Source organism: Eptatretus burgeri, chromosome 12 (genome assembly GCF_056783735.1).
Source record: "Eptatretus burgeri isolate ZD-2024b chromosome 12, Ebu_testis_v1, whole genome shotgun sequence".
NCBI classification, from domain to species: domain Eukaryota; kingdom Metazoa; phylum Chordata; class Myxini; order Myxiniformes; family Myxinidae; genus Eptatretus; species Eptatretus burgeri.
Window position 1 is genome coordinate 95,436,084 of NC_140972.1, and position 16,894 is coordinate 95,452,977.

Consider the following 16,894-nt stretch of genomic DNA (forward strand, 5'->3'; position numbering starts at 1 on the left):
CTATTGCGTCCTCACCTTCAGCAGTCTCTATTGCATGCTCCTCTCTTGCGTCCTCACTTCCAACAGCCTCTTTTGCGTCCCTATCTCTCACAGTGTCTGTTGCGTCCCCTCTAAGAGGTGGACCTTGAGCGCCCTGCGGAAATATGGTGGGGACATATCGCAGACAGAGCAGGGGGGGGTGGGGGGAGACGGAAAGACCACCGACCTGTCTGTGGTGAGAGAGTAAGAGGCCCAAAGACTCTGTCCCATCGCGGGAGATACCAATGATCCGAAATGCCTTGGTTTCCACAGCGTGGAGCTGAGAATGGTGAGAGGCAGGAGCACCAGCCCAGAGGGAGAGCAGTACTCCATCAGGCTGCGGACGAAAGCTTTGCATGTGGTAAGAAACTCAGGTGTGCCAAGGAAGGACTTTGCATGAGGAAGGTCAGCGACTTGTTTTGGAGGCCAGCTTGGAATCCCAGAAATGATCATGGCAGATCGTGTATCTTTTTCAAATGTTTCTCAATATCTTTTACAAGATACTGAAAAAAAATTCTCTATCTTTTACAAATGCAGCGATTGAGTGAAAGGTCAGCGACTGGTTTTGGAGGCCAGCTTGGAATCCCAGGAAAGATCATGGCAGATCGTGTATATTTTTCAAATGTTTCTCAATATCTTTTACAAGATACTGAAAAAATTTCTCTATCTTTTACAAATGTAGCGATTGAGTAAAACTTGTTTTTTTTTGTCTCGATACATTGTATTTATTCAGTAAAAACAGTTGGTGGGTAAATGGTTTTAAGCACAGATTCACCTATGAATTAAACAGAATTTTCATCAAGGAAATCTTAGTTAAAACGGAAAAGTATCTTTTAATTACCACAAGATTTTCATCACGAAAATTTTATTTTAAGTAAAGTTATACTATATAAACATGGTGAATACAACTCATTGTGATGACTGTTATATTAATGTTCTTAAAAAATATAAAAGATCTGTTTAAGGAATATAATCAAAATGAATGCATTGTGACACGTGTAATATTGATATTCTTAAAGGAAATTATAATGGACACCTTCACACAAAAAAAATACAAGAAGAATGAAGAGGGGATACTTGGATACTCAATTGAAAATATTGATGAAGCATTTAAAGGCAATATAAAAATAAGATTATTTTGCTTTTATGAACCAACACCAACATCAATCATTGAGACAATTTTTAAGGTTAAACCAAGAATTGAAATTCTAATTAAAAATACATCGAGTGAAATCAATAATTTAATGTTTTATATGAGAGTAAAAATAAAAAATGACAAGTCTGGAGACGGCAATGGTTCACGAGCGGTATTTGACGATGTAGATTGCTTCAGAAGTCAAGGATGAGACAATGTGATAATTTTTGACCAAGTTATAAAAATGATCAACATGATGTGGTACGAGTGACAGGTTATTAGCTGCAAAATGTCGAAAACCCGGTTTCGTTCAACAACTTTCAAATTTTGACCTTTGCATAACCTTCAAAGGTCACAAAACAATGTTGTGGACATTAAAATAAGGAAACAGTATACGTGTTATAGCTTATTGGAGTTAGTTCGTCGAAGAAGGTCGAAAACCCGGTTTGATTCCCACAACTTTGAAAATTTGACCTTTGTGAACTTTAAAGGTCAAAGCTCAAGGATTACAACCTTTGGTGCAAAACTTCCTCTGGAACATTCCAGGAACAACATAATGTCATATAGGCTATATGGCATTTCACACTCCTCGGATTATCCATACTTTGATGAAATCAGCGTAAAAACAAACTTGAAGGGGGCGCCACGGGCAAGGTGTTCGAGACAGAGCAAAATAGACCAGGAGCCCAGGGCATTGAGATCAAACGAACGTGGTACTAATATCTGAGCACAGGGGCATGAATGGAGTATCAAAAGACATAGAAAGTTGTTTCTGCCGGGTACCACCCTCTGCGTAAAGGCGCTGTCACACCTTGACGTTTTCGCCAGCAATGGCAACGTGTAAAAATGTATGCAAAACGTTAGCGTACGCTGAAGTTTTGAGCTTTTAAAAAAAAGTTTTGGTCGTTTTCATAACGTGTTGGTCGTATGCATAACATATTAGTAATGGGCACAGAACGTTTCGTTGTCTTATAGATAACTTATACCAACGAATGCTTAGCCTGTTGTCGGTGTTCACAACCTATGCCCAGTGATAGTTAACTTAGGCATAAGCGCGCTGCACGTATCGCCGACGAACTCGTGGCGTAGCCTGTTAAAAAACTGCGCACGCGCATTTAAATCATAACCGCCTGAAAATTGGAAGTGTCAACATCGCAGTTACACCTTGACGATTTAGCCAGCATATGCCCACCTATGAAAAATGTGTGTAAAACGCTGGCACACGTCGAATATGGTATGAGTAAGTTGTGTATACGTTAGGAGCACGCTGAAAAACAAGGAAGTACGCTGTCATATTCCATGGTACGTCTAGTACGTCGTGAAATTTCAAGCATGCTGAAAATTTTAAGACGTACTCGACGTATGGCTCACAAGTTCTGCATACACTGGTATAAGTTCTCGGCACGCTCCGCGATCGTTGTCACACGTCGGATACAAGTTACTTGTAAGTTACTCATAAGTCGAAACACGTCGAGGTAATGTTTAGCATACCCAAAACTTAATTTTTAACCTATGAGTAACGTGCTTTGAACCTATGAGTAGCGTGCTTTGAACCTATGTGTAACGTATCTCAAACGCACATTGTCGTATGTAGACGAATTTGATTGACGTCTTCCGGACGACCACAGAACTTACTGAACGTGTTTCTAACTTAGGCCTAAGTCACAATTGCCACGGCGGCCGTGGGGTCTCCAAAATCTACGGCCACTAGCAATTATACGGCGGCCGCAGTATTTCCAGTCACACAATGTAGCAGTCACATATGTTTTTATTTTTCAGGTAGCCGCACGGCATATTTAGAGATTGTGGAGACCGAAAACGTGGGGTTGCCGTACGGTCTTTGATTTGATGTCGCATGGTGACCTTAGGGCGTTCCTGCGGCGGCCATATAATTTTCAAGGCAGACGCAAGGTGCCCGCAGGGGGACCGCAGGAGGGCCCTAAGGCGAACGGGTGGCCAGACGGACGGTAATGAATGGGTTGATTATTATTATTTTTTACCAGTTCTTTTGTTTCGGCCTGTAGAATTGCTACGGCGAATATAGAAATGAAAAAAGTTATAACTCCGCGTTATAATTCCACGGCGACCTTACGACCTGTAAAATATAGCCAAATGGCATAGGGCCACCCTGAGGCCACCGCAGAAACTCTGCGGCCGCCGCACGTTTCTGTCAATTCAGAGGGTGTACGGCCGCCATATCCTCGCTGTGGAGCAAATGTGACTTAGGCCTTACATCTACCGTATAATGGCGATTTGGCAGCGTTTAGGGGAATTGGTATATACATATGGGCTTCACAAGAGGAACCCGTCAGTGTTCCAGACTCCATGTTCAGTAGATGTCAAAGTCAGTAGTATCGGTAGTAGTAGTAGTAGTAGTATTCGTAGTAGTAGTAGGTCCATGTCAGTAGTAGTAGGTCCATGTCAGTAGTAGTAGGTGAGCGTGATGGGGAGGGTGTGGGTGATGATGGATCCTCGTTGCATCCACGAATAGGAGACTACTTTGCACCATTGTTCGATGTTCTTTTTGGCTAATTTTTTTTTCTCATTCCCACGATGAACTATTTTTTTTGTTTCAGTTTTTAAAGTATTCAAAACGACTTGGACAAATACATAATGTACTAGTAATGAACACAGAACGCTTCGATAACTTATAGATAAGTTATACCGAGTGATTAGCGTGTTTTAGGCATCCACAACCTATGCCCAACGATAGTCTAACGTATGCATAGCGTGGCAGCGTATCGTCGACGATTACGTGAGGTTTTTTTATTCATAGGCTGCAACTTCACTTTTAATAAATGCCTGTCACTCGCCTATTGTTTTTGGACACTGGTGCTCGGCAATTGAAATCGTTTCCATTGAACGAGTTAAATCGCTTCCACTCGACTGTTGAAATGATTTACACTGAACGATTTAAATAAATGGCTGTCACTCGCCTATTGTTTTTGGACGCTGGTGCTCGGCAATTGAAATAGTTTTCATTGAACGAGTTAAATCGCTTCCACAGCACCGCAGTCACGGCACCAACAGCAGCAGACTCAGTGCCAGCCTCATGCCAGGCTCAAGCGGATCCCTGTAGAAGGTGTACTGCTTGGTTATCCTTGGACCCACTCTGGCTAGCAGCTTGTCGAACATCGCTGGGGGCATTCGCAGGAAGTTGATGAAGGATGCATGGTCCTCGTTCCGGAGTTCCACCACGAGCTGGTCATATATGCCGTAATGGCGTCGCCTATCGATCCATGGTCTGACCCAGTTTCTTCTCCTTCGTTCACGTCTTCTTCTCCCGGCTCTATTGGCACGCAACTGGTGCAGTGTCAACTCGGTGTTGGAGTACAGGTGGGTTTTGTCGTCTCAGCTTTGCCGTATCCTCCATCTCTCGGAATGACATGGACACGTACTCACCACGAAGTCTAAAAAAAAAATGACGGGTTCCTCCTGTGAAGCCCCTTTTTATATTCCAATTCACCTAATCGCTGCCAATGCGCCATTATACGATATCTGTAAGTTAGAAACGCGTTCAGCAAGTTCTGTGGTCGTCCTGAAGACATCAAATACGTCTACATACGTATTTGTGCATAGGACATGCTTAACAAATAATTCCCAAGCACGTTACTCAAAGGTTATAAATAAGTCACGGGTACCCTAAACATTACTTTGACGCGTTTCGACGTATGAGGAACTTTCAAGTAACGTGTTGTGAAGTGTGAACAACGTTCGTGTAGCGTGCTTACAAAACGTTACTCATATGTTAGAAATAAATTTCGGGTACGCTAAACATCACCTCGACGTGTTTCGACTTATGAGTAACTTACAAGTAACGTGTGTCGACGTGTGTCAACGATTGCATAACGTGCATACAACTTATGGCCAGCGTAGCGGAACGTGTGAGTCATACGGCGACATACGTCGTAAAATTTCAAGCATGCAAAAATTTGAGGACAACCCAAAAGTACAACGTTTAAAGTCAGCGTACTACGACGTATGGCAGTGTTTTTCAGCGTGCTCTTAACGTATACAAAACGTACCCATAACGTATTCGACGTGTGCCAGCATTTTAGACAATTTTTTTCATAAATCAGCATATGCTGGCTAAATCGTCAAGGTGTGACAGCAGCTTAAGGATCCTGGTGACCCTCCAAAGGGGTCCTTAAAATTGGCTAGATCAAACATTGGAAGTACCAGTTGGTATCACTTCCATATGATGCATATGACAAACCTTATAACAAAACCACATGTGACAGACATGCCTACTCCTGCAAACGGCCCCCCAGAAGCCCCAACAAGGGCCCCCCCAAAAAAGGTGCCAACTCAAACATTGGAGGTACTTGATAAAACCAGTTTTAAAATCATATATACATCCCACAGAGTGTAAAATGTCCATTACCGGACAAATTTTCTACTGCATTGGCCCTACCAGAACCCCCAAAAGTAAGCCCTTGAGACCCTCGATACAACTGGTCTAGCTCAAACATTGGAGGTACTAGATAAAACCAGGTTTAAATTCATATATACATCCCACAGTGTAAAATGTCCATTACCAGACAAATTGTCTGCTGCATTGGCCCCACCAGAACCCCCAAAAGTGAGCTCTAAAAAGGGCAAAAGATTACAGTACACCAAAAATACACAATTGGCGTGATTTTGCACATTATGCCGGCACACCATTACCATAGGAAACATTTATGTTTAACAATTTAACAAAAGAACTACAAAATACTAATAAGCCTACTGGTATAACACTATGAACCAGTAAACTCGGAAAAACTACAGGCTCATATTGTACTGAAACACTCGGAAATATATGAAGACATAAATAGTTCTATTGTTTCCTAACTTCTCCTAATGTCTCCGAACTCGGAAATCTTTGGAAGTAATAACAGTTCTAATGTTCCCTGACCTCTCCTAATATAACATCTCTGAACTCGGAAAATAATGTTATAATGGGAGAGGGAAACATGTGAGTTATAATGCGCAATACAATACGGGTGCGAGCCGTGGACGCAGTCACGGATTTGTAGGAACACTGCAGGAACAATGGGAGACACCGTCTGCCCCGTTCCCACCTCCGCCCGATCTGTTTCCACAACACCAATAGGGGGGTCTGGGCGAAGCATCATCAGATGCTTCGCCTTTAGAAGCATTGTTAACTTCTAAACCACGTGATGAACCAAAACAAACTCTCACAATTGAAGGACGACAAATTCCTTTTCTTGTACACACCGGGGCAACAAAATCAGCAATTAGACGGTGACCTTCCAAACGCACCTTTATTGTGGGAGCAAGTAAATGGTGTGGGAGTGTCGGGCATTGCCATGGAAATTCCACTGTCTGAGCAATTACGTGTAGAAGTTGGACCTTTGTCTGCACAGCATGAATTTTTGATGGCTGCAGACACACTAACTAACCTGTTAGGAAGAGATCTACCATGTAAACTGAATTGCAAGGTGAAGTGTACACCAAAGGGAGTATATTTAAATATGCCCCATGAATCGCATGTAACTGTTTTGACTTTGTTACAGGAAAATAGTCTTGTGTACCAGTGGGCCTTGACAGGTGGTGAAGCATCTAACCGTTTACAGGCGTATGTGACCGACTTGGAAAGAAAGGTGCCGGAGGTGTGCAACTGGGCAAGTCAACACCACATAGACTTGGACACAGGAAAGACTCAGTTACATTGCATAGCAGACTACGACACAAAAGGAAGGGACAGCGACTATGTGAGAGAGGTGTCTCCCAAATTACACCAAAGTTTTGACATAACATTGGGAGCAAAGTGGATTGGGCGACAAGGAATTGGCCTGGAGGTACATCTGACACAGGAGCAATTAAAACTATGGAATGAACCATCCAGTGTTACACCACAGTTATCTTGGCAGTGGCACAGGGTTATCAAGCAAAGGACATAGGACCCATGATAACTTACTTGAAGATGGCATCGGGAGTTACTATGGTGGAATCGAGCCAGGGAGAGGAAATATGACGAATGAGGACAGACGGGTATTGCTGGAAAATATCATCTGAATGAGATCGGGTCCCAGCTTGTTTGTGTACGACACACCTTAATGACGTGGGACAAATTAAAAGCATGTAGCCAGTAAAGATCAATATAGATATATCAAAAAGGCTGCCTCGCAGACAGCAATACCCATTGCGTCCTGAAGCTGAAGCAGGAATAGCTCCTGAAGTGGAAGCGATACTAAAACAAGGAACGATTATTCCCACTGTCAGCCATTGTAATATGCCGATGTTACCGGTGCGTAAACTGGGGAAATCAACATGGCATTTTGTGCAGGACCTGAGTGCCGTAAACGACTGCGTCATACCTGCCTATCCCATAGTTCCAAATCCTGTTACAGTCCTGTCTAGCATTCCAAGCAGTTCCACCTTCCACACGGTAATCGATCTTTGTTCAGCTTTCTTCAGTGTAATGATAGACCTAGAGTCCCAGTTCCTTTTTGCCTTCACGTATCGAGGGAGACAATAGACTTGGACTGTGCTCCCACAAGAATACACTGAAAGCCCCACATTGTTCTCACGAGCATTGAAAGACGAATTAGATGACTGTTTTTCCAAATAAATCAACATTAATTCAATATGTGGATGATTTATTGATTTGCTCGACGATCAAGGAAGCGTGGGAGCAGGACACTCTGACATTGTAAACAGCATAAGCAGAGAAAGGACACAAAGCCTCAAAGGCCAAATTGCAATTTTGCCAGCAAGAGGTGAAATATCTGGGACATATCTTGAAGGACACTCGACGTATCTCCCCAGAGTGTATATCCGCAATATTGAAACTGCCAAAGCCGACCACCGCTAAAGAAATGAGATCTTTCCTCGGAATAACGGGTTATTGCCAGCAGTGGATACCTGATTATGCGTTCTTAGTTTGCCCCCTGCTGGAGATTGGGTCCACAAGTGCACTCAATCCATTGAATTGGACGCGAGAGGCCGACACAGCTTTCGTGACACTTAAGCAAGTGCTGTCCTCCGTCCCTGCATTGGGTCTGCCTGATTTATGAAAAACCTTTCTATTTATATTCGCACGAAGTAAGAGGCTTTGCACAATCTGTGCTGGCCCAGAAACATGGGGACAAATTGCGGCCCATCGCGTATTATAGCACTAAATTGGATCCAGTGGCTCAAGGATTCCCAACCTGTTTGAAAGCAGTGGCAGCTACTTCACACACAGTACAAACGACAGAATTGCTTGTCGCCAGACACTCTTTAATACTCATCGTGCCGCATTCATTTACTGCAGTCATTAAAGTCAAAAACACAGCACTTGTCTGCCTCACGAGCGTGACATACGAACTCTCACTCACAGCTCTACCAAACATTATGATTGAGAGGTGTCCGCCTTTGAATCCGGCGACGTTGCTACCCACAGAGAAAGATGGGGAACCTCACGATTGTGCGGAGGTAATTGCACACATGTGTCTGCCCTGTCTTGATCTGAGAGACACGCCGATCCAAAACTCTGAATTTTTTTTTTTTTTTTTTTTGTATACCTTGGTTGAGGCTCGTATGAGAGCGAACACACAACTCACAGCAAGGAGGCATGAGACAAGAGGGGCGGGAGTGGAAGGGACAAAACATTGGGGAACAGACACAGGTGAACTGTGGAAGGGAGAGGGATGGGGATGGGACGGGGAACATGGCGAAGAGAAGGTGGACATTTCAGGGACTTTCAGGAAGGAAAGTAGGAGAAATGAAGGAAGTGGGCTTGGGTGGATTATCGGGGGTAGAAAAGATCGAGGATTTGGATGGGGGAAGATAAGAGGTGGTGGTGAACAGCTGTTTTGAAAGCCTGAAGGGAAGAATGGGAAAGAATAGAGTGAGGAAGTTTATTCCAAAGGTGGGAAAAAAGAGGAATGAAAGAGTGAAGATGAGCAGTGATTCGTGATTTTGGTAGTTTTACCAGAAGGGTAAATTGATTTTGTATGTTGATGGTTCATCTTCCCAGGCACCGAATGGATCTCTATTAATGGGTTATGCAGTTTGCTCTGAACACGAAGTAATTGAAAGTGGAGAATTGGCCACAAACTGTTCCGCACAGCAAGCGGAGGTGTTTGCTTTCACTCGTGCATGCTGCTTAGCAGAAGACTAAATTGTGACAATCTACACCAATTCAGGTTATGTATTTTGAGTTGGACACAAATTTGGTGCTTTGTGGCATGAGCGTGGATTCATAACATCCACTGGTGCTCCGGTGAAGAATGGTCCGTGGATTGCTAATCTGCTGCAGGCAATTTTTTTGCCTTACCAAATTGCAGTTATCAAATGTGATGCCCACACTGGTGGGTCTGATGATGATTCTCAGGGAAATGCTATGGCAGACAAAGCTGCCAAGGCCGCGGCCATTTCCCAAGATGCCGTATTGGTATCAAAATGTGATTTAACACCAGCCAAAACCACGCCATCTCTTGATGATGTTTCCACTTTACAAGCTGCTGTTAGTACAGCAGAGAGAAATTTGCGGATAATATCTGTATGTGAATTTGATGATGGGTTTAAGCTATGGAGGTCACCCGATAACCGCGTGGTGACTCCAAAAGCTCTGTTACCATGGCTCGCTCGCTTAGCGCACAGTGCTTGCCACCCTAGCAAAGGATGGATGTGCGCCTCCATTAGGAAGCAGTGATATGCCCCAGGCTTTAGTCCAATTGCAGAACAATATTGTTACCTTGCCGCACAATGTTACCTCCAGAAGCCCTTACCGCACAACTTACCAAGTTAGTCGCATTACACATAGAAACATTAGAGGCTTAACTAGTGAAATAGCACTGGATAAGGGTACAAATAGGATGGATTTGCAAAGGAGTATAGGGGCACATTCACACCTTGATGGGCTATACGGGATTAATACTTATCTGGCTCTTTCTCTTAACCATGCTAAGAAAAAAATAAAACTAGTTGTTGGGTGGTCTGTGAAATGAGAGCGAGAGAAGAACCTTCAGAGTTTAGGCTTTATTCCATTTGATTGGAGCCGCTTCTGCGGGCACACCGGGGAATACAGGTTCAGCTAGGAGTACATAAGCAGTAACGTATACATGTGCGATTAATCATTGCAGACTAAATCCGCGTAAGCACGGAGTTCGATATAATCTCCATTCTCACCAGTCAATGAGCACCTTCAGTCAACGAGCATCAAGTGAACAGCCGATGTAAATGGCAATGCCCCGGGGACAATCCCCCGTGCCGCGGAGACCTCCCCTTATACGCGAGACGCACAACATGTGATCCCGCGTCATGTCCCTCAATTCACCTCAATTCACCACATTCTCCCCACCTTTAAAATGCAACTAGGGGCCCATCTTACACACCATGATTGCTTTAGCACTATAGGAGTATACATTTCAAGCAACGCGGACTAATAGGTCTACAGAAGCATACATGCCAAGCAGTGATTATTTTGAGTTGTAGGAGCATGGAAATGAGCATCGATATATGATATAATGAGCATATAGGAGCATGAGCAGCGAGAATGCCGATAATCCCCTTTACAGATTGAGTCATCGAGGGGGCCTTATTCGTCGACCTCTCCGGGAGTAAATGGCAGTTTCACTTGAGGGAGACTCCCGATCCTCTTGGTGAGCCTCGACTTGTGCCGGGGATGACTCCTCGATCGCTCTCGGGTGGAACGCGGCAGCCCCGTCGCCCGGTGGAGTTCCTGGGGGGGGGGAACACCTGGGGAGGGGATGTCAGAAGGAGGAGTGCCAGAAGGTGGTGTACCTGCGGGAGGAGTACCTGAGGGAGCCAGATGGCGAACCGACACAGTGGTCTCCCTGCCATCCGGGAGCCTGACATGAGCATACTCTGGATTAGTGTCAATGAGTTCGACCCCCTCCACCAGGGGTTCATACTTGCTTTGTCGTACCGGGCGTTTCATGAACACTGTTCCGGGATGGGTCAGCCAGTTGGGCACCGTTTGACCGTCAACATAACGTCGCTGGTGAGTAAACATTCGTTCGTGAGGAGTTGCATTGGTGGACGTGCAGAGCAAAGAGCGTATGGAATTCAGAGCGTCGGGAAGAGTAACCTCCCACCGCTCGGGGCCCAGTCCTCTCGATTTCAGCGCCAGAGTTACGGCTTTCCAAATAACTCCATTATACCGTTCCACCTGCCCGTTTCCCTGTGGGTTGTAACCCATCGTTCGACTAGTTGCTATGCCGAGCTCTAGTAGGAATTGTTTTAGCCCGGCCGACATGAAACACGGCCCTCTGTCTGAATGTATGTACGAAGGTTTCCCAAACATAGCGAAGAGGTCAGAGAGACATCTCACGACAGTGCCCGAGGTCATATCCGAGCACGGAAATGCGAAAGGGAACCTTGAATATTCATCAACAACGGTGAATATGTATCTGTTGTCTGTCTCGGTCGGCAGGGGCCCTTTGAAGTCGATGTTTAGTCTCTCGAAGGGGGAAGTGGCCTTGATCAGTCTGCCAGATGCCGCGCCATAGAATCTGGGTTTTAGTTCAGCACAAACAGGGCATGAAGCATTCATTTGTTTAATATCTTCAACAGAATAGGGAAGATTTTGTCTGCGCACGAAATGTGCCATCCTGGTTACCCCTGGGTGGCAGAGAGACACGTGTAGGTCTTGCAAAGCCTGACTGATTGTTGCCGAACTGTAGACCCGAGAGAAGGTATCTGCAGCAGGGTTTTCCTTCCCGGGCCGGTAAACAATGTCGTAAATGTAGCAAGCTAGGTCTATCCGCCATCTCATAATTTTTTCATTCTTAATTTTCCCGTTATTTTTCCCATCAAACATGAATGCCACGGATCGTTGGTCCGTAACGAGCGTGAAGTGGTTTCCCAGTAAATAATGTCTCCATTTCCGCAGCGCTTCGACGATGGCGTACGCTTCCTTCTCTATCGCTGAGTGTCTCTGCTCACTTCTAGAGAGAGTTCTCGAGAAGAACGCGACCGGCCGCCCAGACTGATTAAGTGTAGCAGCTATGGCGTGATCTGAAGCGTCGGTTTCCACCACAAAGGGCACCGAGCTATCGATCGATAAAACCACGGACTTACTGATATCATCTTTGAGGTTGTGGAAAGCTCTTACAACAGCGGCATCTGGTGGAAAGTTTTTGCAATGCACTAGGGGATGTATTTTCTCGGAGTATTGCGAAATCCATCTTGCATAGTAAGCGAACATGCCGATCACCCGGCGCATTGCCTGCAGGTCCTGAGGTGGGGGTAGCTCACGAAGTGGGCGCAATCGTTCAGGATCAGGCTTAATTGTGCCGTCGGCTATTGTGTAGCCGAGAAGGTCAATTGACCTTGCCGAGAATACGCATTTCTCGTAGTTGAGAGTCAGATTATATTTTCTAGCAATGCTCAAGAATCTGTCCAGATTCCTATCATGTTCCCCCTGATCCCTACCGCACACTGTGACATTGTCCACGTAAACAAAAGTGTCTTTGAGGTTTTCATCTGAGATGATGTCGTCCATAACCCGTTGGAAGCAAGCTACCCCATTCGTGACACCGAAAGGTATTCTCCTGAATTGGTAGAGGCGCCTCCCTGCCTGGAATGCGGTGTAAGGTTTGTCTTCCTCTCGGATGGGAATTTGATGATAGGCGCTTCGCAAGTCGATGGTGCTGAATACCTTATAATTGGCCACGCATTCGACCATCTCGTCTATGCGCGGCAGGGGGTAGGCATCGAGTTGGGTAAAGTGATTGACCGTTTGGGAATAATCGACAACCATTCGTTTCTTATGGTTCTGACTGCTGGTTACTAACACCTGTGCGTGCCATGGCGAATCGCTCGGTTCTATAATTCCCTCTTCCAGTAATCGCTTGATTTCTGAGGTGATGAAATTCATGTCAGCAGTGGTATATCGCCGCGATTTAATCGCTATCGGTTTGCAGACCGGCGACAAGTTAGCGAACAGCTGGGGGGACGTCACCTCCGCGGTGGTCAACGCATTTAAAATTAGACGAGGTTTGCTTCCTCCAAAGGGTATTTCGACGCTCGTGTGCTGCTTGAGGACATTATGACCCAGAATTACGTCTGCGCACAAATCACGAAGCACCAGTACCCTTACATCCCGATGCGTGTACCCTTTTACGTCCAATTCAACATTGCAGTACCCTCGTACGCGGGATTGTAGTGAGGTGGCGGCCATGCATACCGTATTGTCAGTCGGGTGGATTACCCATTTCCTGCCCTTCACTAGCGAGCTGTTGACGAAACTTTCAGAGCTACCGGTATCAATCAGTGCCTCAGCCATATGCCCGTTAATTCGTACGTTGATGATAGCCTTGGATAGATTCCCCGGGGAGGCTGCAGTTAATTTATTTTGCGAGTAGAGAGCCGCAGAAGTGGGTTTATTTCTCCTTAGAGTAGATTTACATACCCTGGCATAATGCCCTTTCTTGTCGCAATTCATGCATGTGGCATCTCTGGCAGGACATTTTTGACGAGGATGCCTTTTGTACCCACAAAAGAAGCATTTACCAACCGGAGCAGTTGCTGAGGAGTTTGACGTGGCCTGGGTATCCGGCTCCTCGGGTGTTTCTCCATCCCCTATGTCTGGCTGTGTCTGTGCCAGTGGGGTTCCTTGGGTTCCCATCGTAGCAGCGTTCATTAGCAGCATCGGTGTCCCAAATGACTCAGATTGCTGCTGAGCCGTATCCATCGCTCGTGCCTGATCGACTACCTTGTCAAGAGTGGGTTGCGCTTTCTCTAGTAAGCGTTGCCGTATGTGGGCTGATCTGAGTCCTTGGATGAATGCCTCCCGTGTGGCTTCCTTTCGGTGTTCCTCGGCGCTTACGGCCCGGAAGCTGCCGTCTTTTCCCAGCTGATTCAGAGCTTGCAGAAACTGATCGATTGTCTCCCCGGCTGCTTGCTTGCGTGTGTTGAGAAGATGTCGTATGTATACCTCGTTCTTGCGCTTCACGTAGAGCGCTTGCAGCACGTCGATCGCTGCTTCGTAAGTGTCGCACTCCGAGAAGAGCCTGTACACGCTGGGCGAGACATGATTCACGAGAGCGGCAAATTTGTCAGCTCCCTCCTCGATGATGGTCAGATAGTGTGAGAAGGAACAGAACCAATGCGACCATTTCATTTCTGCGTCAGTCGCGTTTGGGTCTGCGTTGAACCTCTCTGGTTTGTAGATCTTGTCCATCATTGGTTGAGAGAGCCGAGAAAACCAAATGGAATAAATTGAAATGAGAGCGAGAGAAGAACCTTCAGAGTTTAGGCTTTATTCCATTTGATTGGAGCCGCTTCTGCGGGCACACCGGGGAATACAGGTTCAGCTAGGAGTACATAAGCAGTAACGTATACATGTGCGATTAATCATTGCAGACTAAATCCACGTAAGCACGGAGTTCGATATAATCTCCATTCTCATCAGTCAATGAGCACCTTCAGTCAACGAGCATCAAGTGAACAGCCGATGTAAATGGCAAAGCCCCGGGGACAATCCCCCGTGCCGCGGAGACCTCCCCTTATACGCGAGACGCACAACATGTGATCCCGCGTCATGTCCCTCAATTCACCTCAATTCACCACAGTCTGCACTCGCATACCCCACTCAGCAGTTCGTGGGATACCATTGCTGGCAATGCCATTTGATTTGAGTGAGTGGTGCGGATACTGGCTGAAATGGATGGAATGAAATAAATGGGATAACAATAATACTAACCATGATAAGGATTGGGAAATGGGTTGGCTAGACTGGATAATTAGCAATAGGGATGGGAAGTGCCTACGATAACGAAATTTCAGCAACTGGTATTGGCCGAGTTTCAATTTTAGTAGAATGCCTCCATATTTTGTGATAGAACAAACAAAAGAAAAATCGAATTTATGCCTCGTGCAGAAATCATTGGAGGAAAGAATGTTCGGAAATTCTGAATGTAAGAGCTATGTTAATAAAAATCACACAATAGGACCACAGGCAGCATTAAATAACACCTATTTTGTGTGTGGAAATCGAGCCTATCCATGGCTCCCAGTTAATTGGACAGGGTCATTTTATGTAGCTCACATAATACCACATATCTGCCTGCTCGTCAATTCACCTTTTGAATACTCAAAACAAAGTAAGCGGAGTTTTACATCAATCGAATTGTTCTTTATGATACGTATTCTTCATTACGGAGTCGGTAAAACATCCATAGTAGAGGATAAATGGGGTTCTGAGGCAGCCATTCAAATGAATGGAGGAAAAGGGAAAAACTTTCTGACTCAAGTCCCAAAATCCCAAAATAGGAGACTGATTTTCTCCCCACCTATCCTCTTTCCTCTCACACAAGCAAATGGAAAATTGAGACTGATTTCCTCCCCTTCCCATACAAGCAAATGTAAAATTGAGACTTACTGATTAAAGCACTTCTTTCCTTTCATTCCATTCAAAGAGTGAACCAATGAATATTTGTCCATGTTCTCCTTTAGGGAATAACTTAATTTTCCTATTACATTCATCACCATTGAGTATATTCACAAAGATTATTTAGGAACTTGGTTCTTGGTTTATGTGTCTTTGTTGAGCAGAGATGAAATGATAAACTTCTCTTAATGCTCTTGTTTGACCACCTCCTGAGCCACATATCATTTTGAAATTGTGGTAAATTAATTATTTTTCCATTGTTCAATTGATAACCATCAAAGTTTTCAGTCCATTCAAGCATATTTTTTTTCTTTACATCCTCCAACTTATTTGTAATTAAATTTATCCACTTATTTGTTTTATCTACTTTTACCCCGGTTATTTCTTCAATAAGACTTATTTGATATTTCTCACATTCTTCATGTTTCCCATTTAAATACCAAGGTTGATTACATCTCCACTCTTTGGTTTGATTATTGCTTGGTTCTATCATTTATAAATCAGTAAAAAGACGGCAGTAGCCTGTTAAAATTCCCAACCCAATATATTAACACTTCTACTTATAACCATAAGGGAAACAATGGATTCCATTCTCTAAAATCTATATTTTATCATCAAAAGCTCCTAATGCTTTCTTATTTATCTCTTCTGTATATAATTGATGTTTGTAACTTATTATTGTATTCATTTTTCTGTACTCTTCCTTATTTAAGGTTAAACCGTTGTCATAATGTTTGAAGTTTATTACTTACGAAATCTTTAGATTTCGTAAGTATATTGATGACTTTCGTCATCTGTTTGTGTGTGTGTGTGTGTGTGTGTGTGTGTGTGTGTGTGTGTGTGTGTGTGTGTTTGTGTGTTTGTGTGTTTGTTTGTAGGCACGATAACTCGAGAACAGAAGAAGCTACCAATGTCAAATTACACCAGGTGATTCAGGAGGGTGATGGCTAGCGCTGATTATATTTTGGTCAAAATCGGTCAAAGGTCAAGGTCAAACATTCGGTTTTTGATGGTTTGGTACAGAATCATCGTAGAAACTTCTGGTTTGCGTCGCGACCTTCTCGAGAGACAGCTTTTATGAGACAAGGTCAGAGGTCAAGTTGACGATTTCGTAAGTACCAGTCTATGACTGCTTGTTGTTTCCTTGATTATATTTTTCTTTATTCCCTTTAGCTTCTTATCACACCTTTCAATGTTATTATTATCAATATACATAAAAGCATAAGACTTTGATCTCAATCCTATAAATTCACTCATGACCTTCCTACCCAATTCATCTTTAAACTTACCAATAACCTTCTTATTCTTTGATGAAAACAACACATCACCTGACTTCTAATTACTTGTATCATATATATCAATATTATCAATCATATCCTCATATACATCACTTG